The following is a 12,985-nucleotide window of genomic DNA, read 5'->3' as shown; positions in this document are numbered from 1 at the left end:
TGCCGCTGGGGGGAGCAGGGACAGAAACGGGGAACAAAGGAATTTGGGGCCGGGCAGCAGGGAGGGCTGGGGTGAGGTGTTTGAGCTCTGCTTTTTGTCCTTCTTGCATTTGATTAGTGATAGTGATTAATGAGCAGCCAAGTGGTTCTTTGTTGTCGGTCAGACCCAAACCAGGACTGTTAGAAATGAATGGTAGTGTTGATTTTGCATTCTAGTGTTAGAAATTTAGTGTTTGGTTTGGTTCACATATATATATTCTAGTGTTAGGACCACATATAGGAATATATATTTTAGTGTTAGGAATATAATTGTTTGTTTGAGAGATATCTACACATTCCAGTGACACCTGGAGTGGTTTATGGGCCAAGAAACTGAGGGACTTAATTGGGCTCCAGCTGGGGGATCTGAACATGGAGAAGGATTTATGGCCCAAGATAAGGCCAAACAAAGCTACTTCTATGCTGCTCTTCAGGGCAGGATGACACCAGTAGATTGTTAATTGGGAAGACAGCCAAGGGGGCAAGAAAGGTCAAAATTTTACCTTAAAAGGTAAAAAGTAAACTGCTAGAATAGAATGTGTAAACAGGGGCGGGAAACTTAGAGGATAATTTGAAGCGTCGGATAGGCTGTAAACCCTGGAGTGCCCAGCCAGTGGGGAAACAGGGGAGGGAATTTTGCGTCGGGAATAGGGAATATAAACCGTTATTCACCTTGCTATAGGTGTGCCTACTTGCTTAGGTCACCCATTCTTGCAAGGATGTAAATAAACTGTGCTTGGCTGAAGGATCTGTGTGGGCCTGCTCATTGGCGCGACAAACGTTTCTCACAGGACGGAATCACATATCCCCCACTCCCAGAATGACTTCGGGTCCCCCTTTCTACCGCCCCCCAGAACTTCGGGTGCTCGCACGCAGTGGGGGTTAATGGGATAACCGCCCCGTCACCCCCCACCCCCGGTACCTGCAGCGGGGGGACACAGCCCGGCCCGGGGAGGGGGCGATGCTCTCTCGGTCACCAACCGGGGGCTCCCGGCTGCGGAGCGAAACCTCCCGGGAGCTGCAGCGCGATTGTGGTTCAGGGTTGGGCAAGTAAAGCGGTGGGGCGGGGCCGTGGGGGCGGGGCCTGGTGGTCGGGGTGTACCCTGGGGGAGGGGTTGGAAGTTCTGGGGGCGGGATGGTACCTGTGTGTGTGGACAGGTGTGCCCACCGACTCAAAACCTTTCAGAAACCAGGTGAGCTTTAGTTATGGAGGGACATCATCCCAACCTCAGCAACTCCAGAATTCCATCCTATCATCACCCCTCTCCAACCCCAGAATTCCATCCCATTGGTACCATCAAATGCAGCCAATGAAAACTCAATCAGAGCCGTGTTGGAGCTCAAGAAAGCAGCATTCTTCAGTGCAGGGCTGGGTGCCTGCGGAACAGCTTCCAGAGTCCTGCATGAATCTTACTCACCACATCTGGCTGATCTAGACCTACGACATGTTCATGATCGCCTCGGAACATGGAAAACGTTTCTTAGAACTGATCACAATGTTTCTCTGTTTCACTGCCCGGTCCCACGTTACAGATAATGCTTTGCTTAATGGTCCTAGAGTTTTAGCAATAAAATGGGCTCCATTCTCTGATGACATTCCCAAAGGGACACCACACGGAGGGATGATTCCTTTCAGTAGCCCTCTGACATCTTCTCGTGCCTCATTGGTGCAACGAGGAAAAGCTTTGGGCTCTCTGGTGAGACCATCAACCAACACCAGGGTGTACAGACACCCTCCTTTTCTGGGTAACTCAGTGCAATCGATTTGCCAGTGTCGTGGGTTGGGCCCAAGAGGACAACAAAGAACCAGCCACAAGGCTGCTGGCTCTAGCCCCCCAGGCACACACTCTGCCATGAGGAGGACAAAGGCCAACTAGAAGCTCATGGGTGGAGATTAAGGGCAAGGAGGGTTCTTTGCCTGGACAGACTCAAGTGATGTCAGGAATTAATTTTGTCTGGGGTCCAGGATGGGACCTGCAAACCAAACCAAACCAACCAACTTGTGTAGGAGGTTAAACAGGGGTTTGACAAAGCATTTTCAATCTCTTTCGAGAGTCTATGTGAACCTGCTAGAAAATTGGTACATTTGGACCCTGGAGCTACCTGTAAAATGTTTAACATGTTGTCTACAGGCTGGTCATCCCTGGGTAACAGAATGCATGGCCAGCAAAAAAGCAGAGGCCAGGGCAGAGTGAGTCGTGTGGGATCATTGTCTGTGAGGCACTGCTGAAATCGAGGCCAGTTGGGGTAAAATCAGTGTGTATATTGTAAACAGGAGGGGCACTGGAGAAGGGGATTGTCCCCAGTCCCTGGCTGAAGGGGCTCCTCTAGGTCTAAATTAGATCCTATGTCCAAAATAGTGACAACAGATGGAGATAGGAACTCAGACTGACTGGGGGCAGAATTGAATTCCCCAGCAGAGCCCCTGGTTACCGTAAAGCTGGGGAAGTACATGGTCAGTTTGTGGTGGACACGGGAGCTACTTCTGCTGTTCTAAATTCATGCACCAACTCTCTTCCAGGTTGGCTGGCTCCAGGCTGGATCCAGGACTGGTGATTTTCTGTATATAAAAATCACCAGGAAGGAAGAGTGCAGCCTTTGAGCCCCCATGGGGTGGTGTGAGAGACCTGCCCTCAGGACCCATACTTCCTGGAATGGCTGCCAAAACCCCATGGAAACCCCTCTCATTTGCATCCCAAAAGGCATTCCTGAGAGGATGGAGACAACAGATAAGGATCTGAGGGGTGGAGGGGGTGGAGGCCCACTCCAGCAGCTCAGTCTTATCTCTGGCAAAATGGGTCCAGGTACTTGTTGGTGTTAGTAGAGAGCTTGTCAGGGTGGCCTGAGGCCTTTCCATGTGGCACCAATCAAGCAAAGGAAATCAGGCAAATTGTATTGCCAGAAACTATTGCCAGGTTTGGAGTGCCAGAAGTGATCTCCTCCGGTAGGGGAGCACACTTGGTGTCACAGTAGTTCAGCAGGTCAGGCAGTTCTTAGAAATTACTTGGAAATTGCACACAGCTCACTGCCTGCAAGCAAGTGGGCAAGTGGAAAAGATGAATCATTTGATAAAGACACAGCTAAGGAAGATTTGTCAGAAACACGTCTCAGGTGTTTCAAGGCCTCCCTATTGCATTACTAAGGTTGCAAGTCAAACCAAGAACTGAGGGAAAAATGAGTCCTTTTGAAATGTTGTATGCATGACTATTTCAATCTAGACACCAAGGACAGGATCTTGCTCAGGTGGAAGAAATTAATATACAACAAGATCTGATTGCATGAGGGAAACAATTACAAGAAGTAAATAGACCAGTAATGTCTACCAGAGCATGGGGTTTGGATTCCCCAGCTCACTTGTTTAACCCTGGGGATTTGGCTGATGTTCAGAACCTTTCAGGTGATCCTCTCCAAGGGAAGTGAAGCGGCCCCTTTCAACTTCTACTCACGACCTACACTGCAGTCCAGCTTGAAAAGCACACCCTCTGCATCCGCTAATCAGGAGTCAAGAAGGCTCCTGGCAGATCATGGAAATCTCAGCCTGTAGGACCCACATCTGTAAGACTGATCTGAAACTAATGTTACTGTTACTACGTCTGAAGCTCAGGTTTAGGGCAACATTCATTCCTAGTTGGCCCTCGAGAAGCAAACAGCCTTGGGAAGACAACACTGGGACACCTGTCCATTTCTCTGAGAACTGTTCCATATGGCAACCCTATACCAGATGTGGTAAATTGCTGGGATGGCATGGGATGAACTTTGTGTTATGTCCAAATCTGACCAGTGTCACATCAGTAACTAAACTGGTGCAGTTAAAGTGATAGGGCCTTCATTACAGATGAAGGAGTGCTTCCTTCAAAACCAATGCAATAACACCTCCATGAACAAGGAGCATACCTGGGAGACCATAATGGGAAAAAATTGACAAAATGTATGGGCTGGACTGTCTGTACCGAGAGTAATAATGAGTTCATGTGGAGAAACAACGGTCCATCCTAAACATTGGAGAAATGCACAATTTGTGCAGTGCTATAACCTGTGGTGTGCAGGAAAATTGGTGTCTATAAAAGAACCCACCCTGAGGTCATGTGAAAGTGTTTAGTTTTACCAACAGTCTTCTTGGGTCAGGGGAACCTAGAATATTGGTTACCACAATTTTGAGGAAAATACATGTGGAATGGTAAGTAGTTGAAGAATATGGAGTGACCACCACGTTTGTAGGGTGTATTGAAGATGTATCCATTGAACTTGGCACAGAACATCTGCATTGTTTTGCACATTCAGAGGAACAGGTAGTAATGTCTTGGCCTTATGAAAGCTTGAACCTAAGTTATGCAAGCTTGTCTCTGGGGAAATCAGATGAGATATTGAACCAGTCTCAAGAACTTGGAGAACATTTGAAGAAGCCAAATAAAAACTTTGGCTGAATCTATCATTAAAGCAGTAAGAGGCAAAGAAGAACTTACTGGACTGTCCTATCAAATGGAGTCTGAAACTGCCCGTTGGTGGTGGGATATCTTTTCAGGATAAGTAGTCTCTGCAGAAAGAGCCTGGAATGCTCTCATTCACCCACTTTTGATAATGTTAGTGTTTGTGATTCTACTGACCGTCGTTAATTGCCTTTTATGGTATAAGCTGAAGAAACTCAGTAAAGGAATTCACCGAGTGTAAAGAAAAGGGGGGATTAATAGTTATAGAAATGTACTACAGTGATGACTTTGCTCTACTAAGTTAGCTGAATGGGTTACTTTTCAACGATGTGCTTTAGAAAAAAGCTCATGCCTGTCCCTTCAGTCATTGTTTAAGGCTGTTTTGTTCCTTTAGCAGGAAAAAAATCATTCCTTTAATTGCTAATCTGACATTATGTCCTTTAGCCATTTAAAAAGGTCTGTTTTCTTTCCAGCTTATTCACATTTGTCACTCTCTATGGTTGTTTTGATTTCCCTTGTGCATATTTTCTGAAGGAGTTTTCCTTTTTATTATTACTCCTGAAAAGGAAGACAAACAAAAATCAGACTTCTGTAGTCTGTGCATGCTGATATGTAACTGAAGGTTCGTTCTCTGGATCAGAGCCAGTGGTGCCAGAGTATGTCAAATGATTCCACTAACACCTGGTAGCAGAGAAGTTGAAGGGCAGCTTTGTGGAATCACCACCCAGCACCCAACCTTGAGCAGCATTGGAATAAAACAATATCTCAGCTCCGTGTGATTGGTTGGCTCCGTGCTCACTGGGGGATGAACCCCAGATTTGGGACTACAGTTTGGACAACCAGATGGGGCTGCAGCCACAGCCTTGCCTGGTTTGTCTTGCTGCACCTGGCAGGGAGGAGGGACCGGAGCGGAGTCCAGCACACACAGACCTGTTGATCAGGGACTCCCTCAGCTCCTCTCCCTTGTCAGGCAGTGAGTGACACCAGCTGCAAGGCTTGAAGGGAGATACTCTGGCAATTAAGGGTACCTAAGGGAAGAGAAAGAGTAAATCTCCTGTATCCCTTAAGGATGCATCCTGAAACATGGGGACAAATTTAGGGGGGTCACCTAAGAAAAGAAAAGATGAAACAATCATGTAATCAGGGGTGGCCACCATATCCATTAGAAGGTAGCAAAAAATTGTGTGAAATTACGAGTGGGGTGTATTTGCCCACTGTTCTTTCTTCTGCCCAGACAAGAAAGGTAGGTAGTGCTTCAAGGGTGAAATCATATGACTGAGGGCAAAGATCCAACTCAACAGCCAATGAGAAAGGCTGTCTTCCAACATCATATGGTTTTGGATTACTTACTGGCAGGAGAGGGAGTCGTGTGTGTAATATTGAAATTGTCAGATTGTTTTTCAAAAATTGATGATAATGCGGAGATCATTAAAGAAATTAAGGAACACAGAAAAGTCACCCATGTGTCTGTTCAGACATGGAAGGGATGGGGATTTGATACGTTTTCCAGGCTTGCAGGAGGCCCCGCCCTGAAAAGTATCCTCTTGTTTGTTTTGTGTGGAGTAGCCACATAAACATTTCTGCCTTGTATTATTCTATGTCCTATCCAACTTCTCCAACATGTAGTAGCAAATACACAATCTGCAACAACAACATCAGCTGATGGTGTTAGAAAAGATGTTATTTTCCTGCCCCTTCTGGCTTATTTTTCTATTTCCTCTCAAAGGCACCTCAGGACAATGTTGAGCCACGAGGTGATGTGAGAAGCCAACATGTCTCAACATGGTTGGAATGCATGCTTGTGTCTTTAGGAATGGAAATGAACCTTAGCACCAAACAATGGCTGATCCAGTCGACATGAAAATTAGCAAGAAGGTGCTGAAATCTCACAGGAAGGACACAGCTCAATACTCACCTCCCACCCTTCTAAGCTGTATGTCTGCAGCCTGAGGTTTGAGGAAGAATTCCGGTGAGGATGTGAGTGTCCCTCTGAAGACCAACTCAGAGACACAAGGCACATGTACACAGAGGAGGGGCTGAGCTCAAGAACTGTGACTATAAAAACCTGTGACACTATCAATACAGCAAGGAGCTTCCCCACCCAATGACATCATTGGGCTGTGGTGGGAACTATCCTGTCCTTGCTATTCTCCCTAGTTCTGCTTTCTCCTAACTTTCCTGTCTTTTTCTCTATCCTATCCCTCTAGGCATCCTGAACTTTTCTTGTGCAACTCCAGTAAAGTTTGGTGGGCACGTGACATCTGACCTCATTTCTGTCTTAATTTCACCTTCTGGGATTAACCTTGAAACCTTCTCACAGGTCCTGCCAGACAAAAGGTGCAGCTGCTGTGTGGCTTGTACCAGGAGAGGGAAGGCAGAGTCCAGCCACACCTGGCCTCCCACTTGGGTGAGGAGTGTAAGAAAGCAAAGGGGGTTCTGCCCCATCTCTCCTAAGACCCCACACCAGCCCCACTGCCTATTTGTGCACCTGATATCGTGTTATCTTTGTTTTCTCCTGCCGAGATGCTCAAAAAAAAGGCCACGTACCTGACTACAGGATAATGACATCAGTCCAGCAGCTGGAAAACTTGCAAGTTTCAGCAAGTGGCTGCTTACAAGAGAGCTCCTTGAAGGAAAAAATCAGTAAAAAGAGAAGTGGCTTCACCCTGGCTCAAACCAGGAGAGTGTTGATGTGTACCAGCTCTTAAGGTTTGCCTGTCCCACTGTGCTCAGTTGAACACATGTGCACACCCACACACAACTGTTTCAAAACAAGGTGGGCTCCTGTCACTGGGGGGGACACAGGCTCATGTTGTGGGAGGGGAGAGGAGACACATCCCAACTTGATGGCTGGACCCAACTTCAGTACAAAGGCCAAGCAGGCCTGGAGATAAGAGAATGTGAAATGGCTGCTTTCAGATGGAGATTCAGGAGGACAATGACCACCCTAGCACTTACCCAGGCAAGGTTCTTCTTGTTCCTTGATTGTCATCTGTCTACAGAAGGCAAAACACCTTGAAATGTGAATAAGGTGAGACATCCAGTGTGTGGATCCTTGGCTGCACTTCACAAGTCATGCTCAGTCCACCCTGTAGCCATTAGAGGCCTGGATGTGAGACCAAGCAGACAAGGACAGGGTGGATCCCTTCCTGCCACTCAGGCCTGTCCTACCCACCCAACACCAACTTGCCTACTTGTCAGGTCCAAGGCCAAGGCCCAGCTGAGCACTGCTCATCTCGCACTCCTCTGCACAGCTCCTGCCAAGAAAGTTTATGCAAAGAAAATCCAAGTTTTGTTTTCCCATCTCTAAAACAACCCCCAAATGATAGAGAACCTCAAGTTAGTCTTGCAGAGAACATTTCTTGGGTCTAAATCTCCCCAAAACAGCATCCTAGAGGACAAAGACATTTTTGCTGTTTATGTTCAAAGAAGCAACATCACCTCAAAAAGACCCAATCCCACCTTGTTGCCTCCTCCTTTTCCTTGCAAATCCCATCACTAACTCACCCTAAAACACTCTTTATAGGTATTTTTCCCCCCACACGCGCTTTGTCTCTTGACTAGGGTGTCACCATGATCAAGACTTTATTTTCATCTCATTTTGGAAATACAGTGACCTTGACCATGCCCCTTCAGTCTCGGTGATCCCTGAGGTGGATCTGGCCATGAGAGATGAGTTTGGCTCTGTGGTAAAACCCCTTATTGCACTGGGAGTAGCTAAAGGGTCATTCACCCGTAAGGAGCTGCTCATGTTTCCACAAGGTGTGGCGGCGACTGAAGCTCTTCTGGCACTGGGGACACATTTAGGGCTTCTCTCCTGTGTGGATGCGTTGATGTCTGATGAGCCCAGAGCTGCTAGCAAACCTCCTCCCACACACAGGACACGTGTAGGGTTTCTCTCCTGTGTGGATGCGTTGATGCTTGATGAGCCCAGAGCTTCTGGCAAAGCTCTTCCCACAGTCAGGACACGTGTAGGGCTTCTCTCCCGTGTGGACGCGTTGATGCTTGATGAGATAAGAGCTCCAGGCAAAGCTCTTCCCGCAGTCGGGACATGGGTAGGGTTTCTCTCCAGTGTGGATGCGTTGATGCTTAATGAGCTCAGAGCTTGAGGCAAAGCTCTTCCCACATTCAGGACACATGTAGGGTTTCTCTCCCGTGTGCATGCGTCGATGATTAATGAGCCCAGAGCTCCAGGCAAAGCTCTTCCTGCAGTCAGGACAAGTGTAGGGTTTCTCCCCCGTGTGGATGCGTTGATGCTTGATGAGCACAGAGCTCCAGGCAAAGCTCTTCCCGCAGTCAGGACACATGTAGGGTTTCTCTCCCGTGTGGATGCGTTGATGCTTGATGAGCATAGAGCTCCAGGCAAAGCTCTTCCTGCAGTCGGAACACGTGTAGGGACGTTCCCCTGTGTGAACTCGGAGGTGTGCAGTGAGTATTGAGCTGCTCGCAAACTCCTTCCTGCATGTGGGACACACGTAGGGTTTTTCCCCACTGTGCACACGTTGGTGACGCATCCAAGCGCCGCTGCTACCAAAGCTCTTCCCACACTGAAGGCACTTGTAGGACTTCTCACCCATGTGGAGCTGACAGTGTTGACTTAATGTGGAATGGTCGGCAAAGCTCTTCCCACACTCCAGACACCTGAAGGGTCCTTCCTCTGTGTGGATTCACTGGTGCCGGCTTAAAGTTGATCTGAAGTTAAAAGTTCTCCCACAGTTGCGGCACTTGTAGGATGTGGTACCAGGCACGGGTGTCACGTGGGACTAGACACGAGGTGGCTCCAACAGGGAACGCCACTCACCCAAATGGACAACCGGTGGTGGGCCGGGTGGATCTCCTCCCAGTGGTGGAGACGGGCTGGGTGAATCCTGACCCAGCCTTTCCTGCCTTCCTCACCAACACAACGTTCATCTGCCAGATGGATTGGAGGATGTTTCACCAAAGTTGAGCCGTGACCAAATGCTCTCCCACACTCAGGGCTTCCAACTGGATCCTACAATGGGTCAATCAAGCTGAATTTTGGTTCAGGTTTCGGTGGGGGTGGCACATCAAACCTGCTCTAGGAGAAAAAGGGATGCAAGGTGAAATGGGGGGGTTACCCATGGAGTGGGACACCGCCACACACTTAAATGGGCTTTAGGGGCTACAATGGCACCTCAAAACATCAAGGGGGGGGGGGACACTTGCTGCAGTGTCTTTGGGGAGTGTTGGGGGTCTCAGCCATGCCTGGGATGAGTTGGGCTCCTCCCATTGCACCCACCTTCCATGACACACTTTGGGCATCCTCCCATTCCAGCCTCCCCACTCCTGGGCTGATGTTCGGGTCCTCCTGTGAGAGAACAGACTTTGCAGAGGTTTATTATGTGCTGGTTTGGTGTGGAGTGGGTGTCTCAAGAGGGGGAGGGGCCCCGGCATGTGGAGAATAGCCATGGGAAAAGAAAAGGGGCCTCCTCGATCTGCAGGGGACTAGACAAACCAACATGAGGCCAGCCAAAGGGTCAGGGTTTGCAGTGAACAGCTCTGTGAATGTTGCACGGACATGATGGGAAACTACAACTGAGAACATATCGATGAGCAGGTGTGAATGATGTTTACAACCCTCCCCTGCATCCCGGCTGCTTAGTCTCCATTCCCACTCTAAAAGTATATAAGGGAACATTTTAGCAGAATTAACGATTTCATTGCTTCTCACCCTGGAGTCTGTGTCTTCATCCACCACACTGGGGTGGCTACAGTGAGAAGATAAAAAGCTCCCCCAGCTCCAAAACCTGCAGCCACAGCTCTGGCCAAGGCTGAGGCATCAGAGACCATGGATGGGCCTCTGCCACTGAGATAGGAAAGGAGGGGAAACCTGAGAGCAGAGGAGAGGGGGAGGTGGAGAACTCTGTGGAGACCAATGAGAGCAGCGGTGGGAGCAGCGCTGGAGCAGAGATACCAAGGCCGGGGAGGAAGGAGGGGGAGCAGGTGCCCGAGCAGAGTTTCCCCTGCAGCCTGTGAAGGGCCACGGTGGCACAGATGTGGACCTGCCCCCGTGGAGCTGCAAAGGAGCCCGTGGAGCCCAAAGAAGCCCGTGGCTCTGTGGGCAGCCCACGCTGCAGCGTCTGTTCCTGAGGGGGAACAGGGAGGGACTCGTGTTGGAGGGTTGGTGAAGGACTCTCTCCCGTGGCAGGGACCCCGCGCTGGAGCAGGGGAAGGCTGTGAGGAGTCCTCCCCAGGACGGGGAAGGAGCAGCTGAAAACAGCGAGTGACCAACTGGCCAGAAAGCCCCTTCCCTGTCCCCCTGTGCCGCTGGGGGGAGCAGGGACAGAAACGGGGAACAAAGGAATTTGGGGCCGGGAAGCAGGGAGGGGTGGGGTGAGGTGTTTTAGCTCTGCTTCTTGTCCTGTTTGCATCTGATGAGTGACAAATCGAATTGACTTTTTCCCCAAGTTGAGTCCGTTGTGCCCGTGGCCATAATAGGTGAGCGAACCCTCCCTGTCCTTGTCTCGACCCAGAGGCTTCTACTTGGTTCTTGTCCTCCCCATCCCACAGAGGGAGGGCAGGGGGGGGTGAGTGAGCAGCCGCCTGGCTCCTTGTGGTGGGTCAGGCCCAAACCAGGACACAATCACAGCCCCCACACCACGGGGATCAGCTGGGTTCCCTCCTTGTACCGCCATCCCCACCAGCTCACACCCAGTGTGGGGTTATAGCGATAACCCCCCTCACTGCCCCGCCCCCGGTACCTGCAGGGGGGGCACAGCCCAGCCCGGGGGGCGATGCTCTCTCGGGCACCAACTGGGGGGTCCCGGCTGCGGAGCGAAACCTGCCGGGAGCTGCAGCGCGATGGTGGGAAGGGCAGGAAATGAAGGGGCGGGGCCGAGGGGGGCGGGGCCTGGGAGGGGTTGGAAGTTTGGGCTCTGGGTGTTCTACACGTGTGTGTGTGTGGACGTCTGTGTACATGTGTGTGCGTGTGTGCGCGGTGACACGAAACTGTTTCGAAACCAGGTGGGCTTGTGTCATGGGAGGGACATCAGGTTTGTGCCATGGGGTGGGAGGGGACACGTCCCACCTCGGTGGTGCCGATATTTCCTCAGGGAGCCTAATATTCCGTCCTATCCCCGTCTCCCCCCACCTCAGAATTCCATCCTATTTCTGTCCCACTTCAACCCCAGAATTTAATTCCATTCATACCATAAATTCCAGGAAAAAAAAAAAAAGTCTCTCAGACCCGTTTTGGAGCTCGAGAAAGCAGCATTCTTCAGTGAACGGCAGCATGTGGAGCAGTTTCCAGGGTCATGAAAGAATCTTAATCATCACTGTTGTCTTATCTAGACCTATGACATAGCCATGATCATCTCGGAACATGGAAATAATTTCTTCTGACTGATCACGATGTTTCTGTGCTCCTGCACAAGAGATCCTTAAAAAAACCCTCCCAGGAGTGTTTAGATGGTCTCTGGTGCCTCTTTGTAATTGCAGGAGAGAGATTTTTCTGGTGAGCTTTAGCTGAGCCCACATCCTTTGCTCCCAAACAGGGACCTTGTTCGGTGAAGGGTGACACGGTTTGACTCAGGATCGGCAACTGAACCAGCAACAATAACGCTTTGGATCCCCTCCCCCTCCCACCCAGGTAGGGAAGGAGAGAGAGAATGAGGGAGAGAGACTTTTCTGGATTGAAAACTAACCTAGACAGCTTGAATGAAACACTCATGATCAAAGAAAGGATCACAATTCTACACAAGTGTGTTCAGGAATCTGCAAACTCCTCCTGCCTCCCCCCACCCCCAGCAGCTCCCCCGGCATCTCCTGAGCTGTGAGCAGCCCCGAAATGTCCCAGAGCTGCTGGAGAGAGGGCAGAGCAGCCAGGAGCTGAGGGGACAGTGACGAGGATCAGGAGTGCATGAGCCTGCAGATCAACAGGTATGGATGGATGGATGGATGGATGGATGGATAGATGGATGGATGGATGGATGGATGGAGTCCTCCCTGGATGCTGGTCATGGATGGGAGAGAAGGGGAGAAGAAGCAGGAAGGAAGTTGACTTCTGTGATCGCTGACTTTACACCAAGCTTTGTGTTTGGAACACTTTGGTTAATGTTGCTGTCTGTCTAGTCCATTCCCCCTACATGAGGGCTGCAGATGCAACTCTTGTGCTCCCTTAGCATCTGAGGCTGCAGATTCAAGAAGTAGAACAAAGTGGCTTTGGCACCTCAGCAGTAACTTAAGCATTCCAGGGTTATCAATCCAGTAGCTGGAAAACTTCCTGCTGCTTAAAAGAGAGCTCTTGAAAGGAAAAAGGTAAGTAGAAGGAAAATTGCCTTCATCCTGGCTCAAATCAGGATAAGGGGCCAAGGTTTTTATCTGAGTTGTTGCTTGAGAGTAGAATTCAGACACTCCACTTCACCCCTTGATCATGGCCTGTAGGAAGGATGATAGTCCCAGGTGTTGGATGGGACATTGTAACATTTGGCATATATGTTGCTTGTCTTGAGTAATCCAAGAGAGAAACAGTGTATTTAGACACTTGGGATGCCTGGTGTT

At 49.7% G+C, this 12,985-nt stretch overlaps 1 protein-coding gene and 1 pseudogene across 1 annotated transcript in view; one reads left to right on the top strand and one right to left on the bottom strand.

Annotated features, from left to right (window-relative positions):
- Window positions 1-12,985, top strand: part of LOC127396196 (zinc finger protein 850-like) — a 183,446-nt gene that overhangs the window by 45,724 nt on the left and 124,737 nt on the right. The window lies entirely within an intron of this gene.
- Window positions 1-12,985, bottom strand: part of LOC127396186 (uncharacterized) — a 122,089-nt pseudogene that overhangs the window by 18,120 nt on the left and 90,984 nt on the right.

The sequence above is a fragment of the Apus apus genome, unplaced genomic scaffold, assembly GCF_020740795.1.
Source record: "Apus apus isolate bApuApu2 unplaced genomic scaffold, bApuApu2.pri.cur manual_scaffold_30_ctg1, whole genome shotgun sequence".
In the NCBI taxonomy this organism is placed as follows: domain Eukaryota; kingdom Metazoa; phylum Chordata; class Aves; order Apodiformes; family Apodidae; genus Apus; species Apus apus.
The sequence above is the reverse complement of the archived record's forward strand: the minus strand, read 5'-3'. Positions and strand labels throughout refer to the sequence as shown.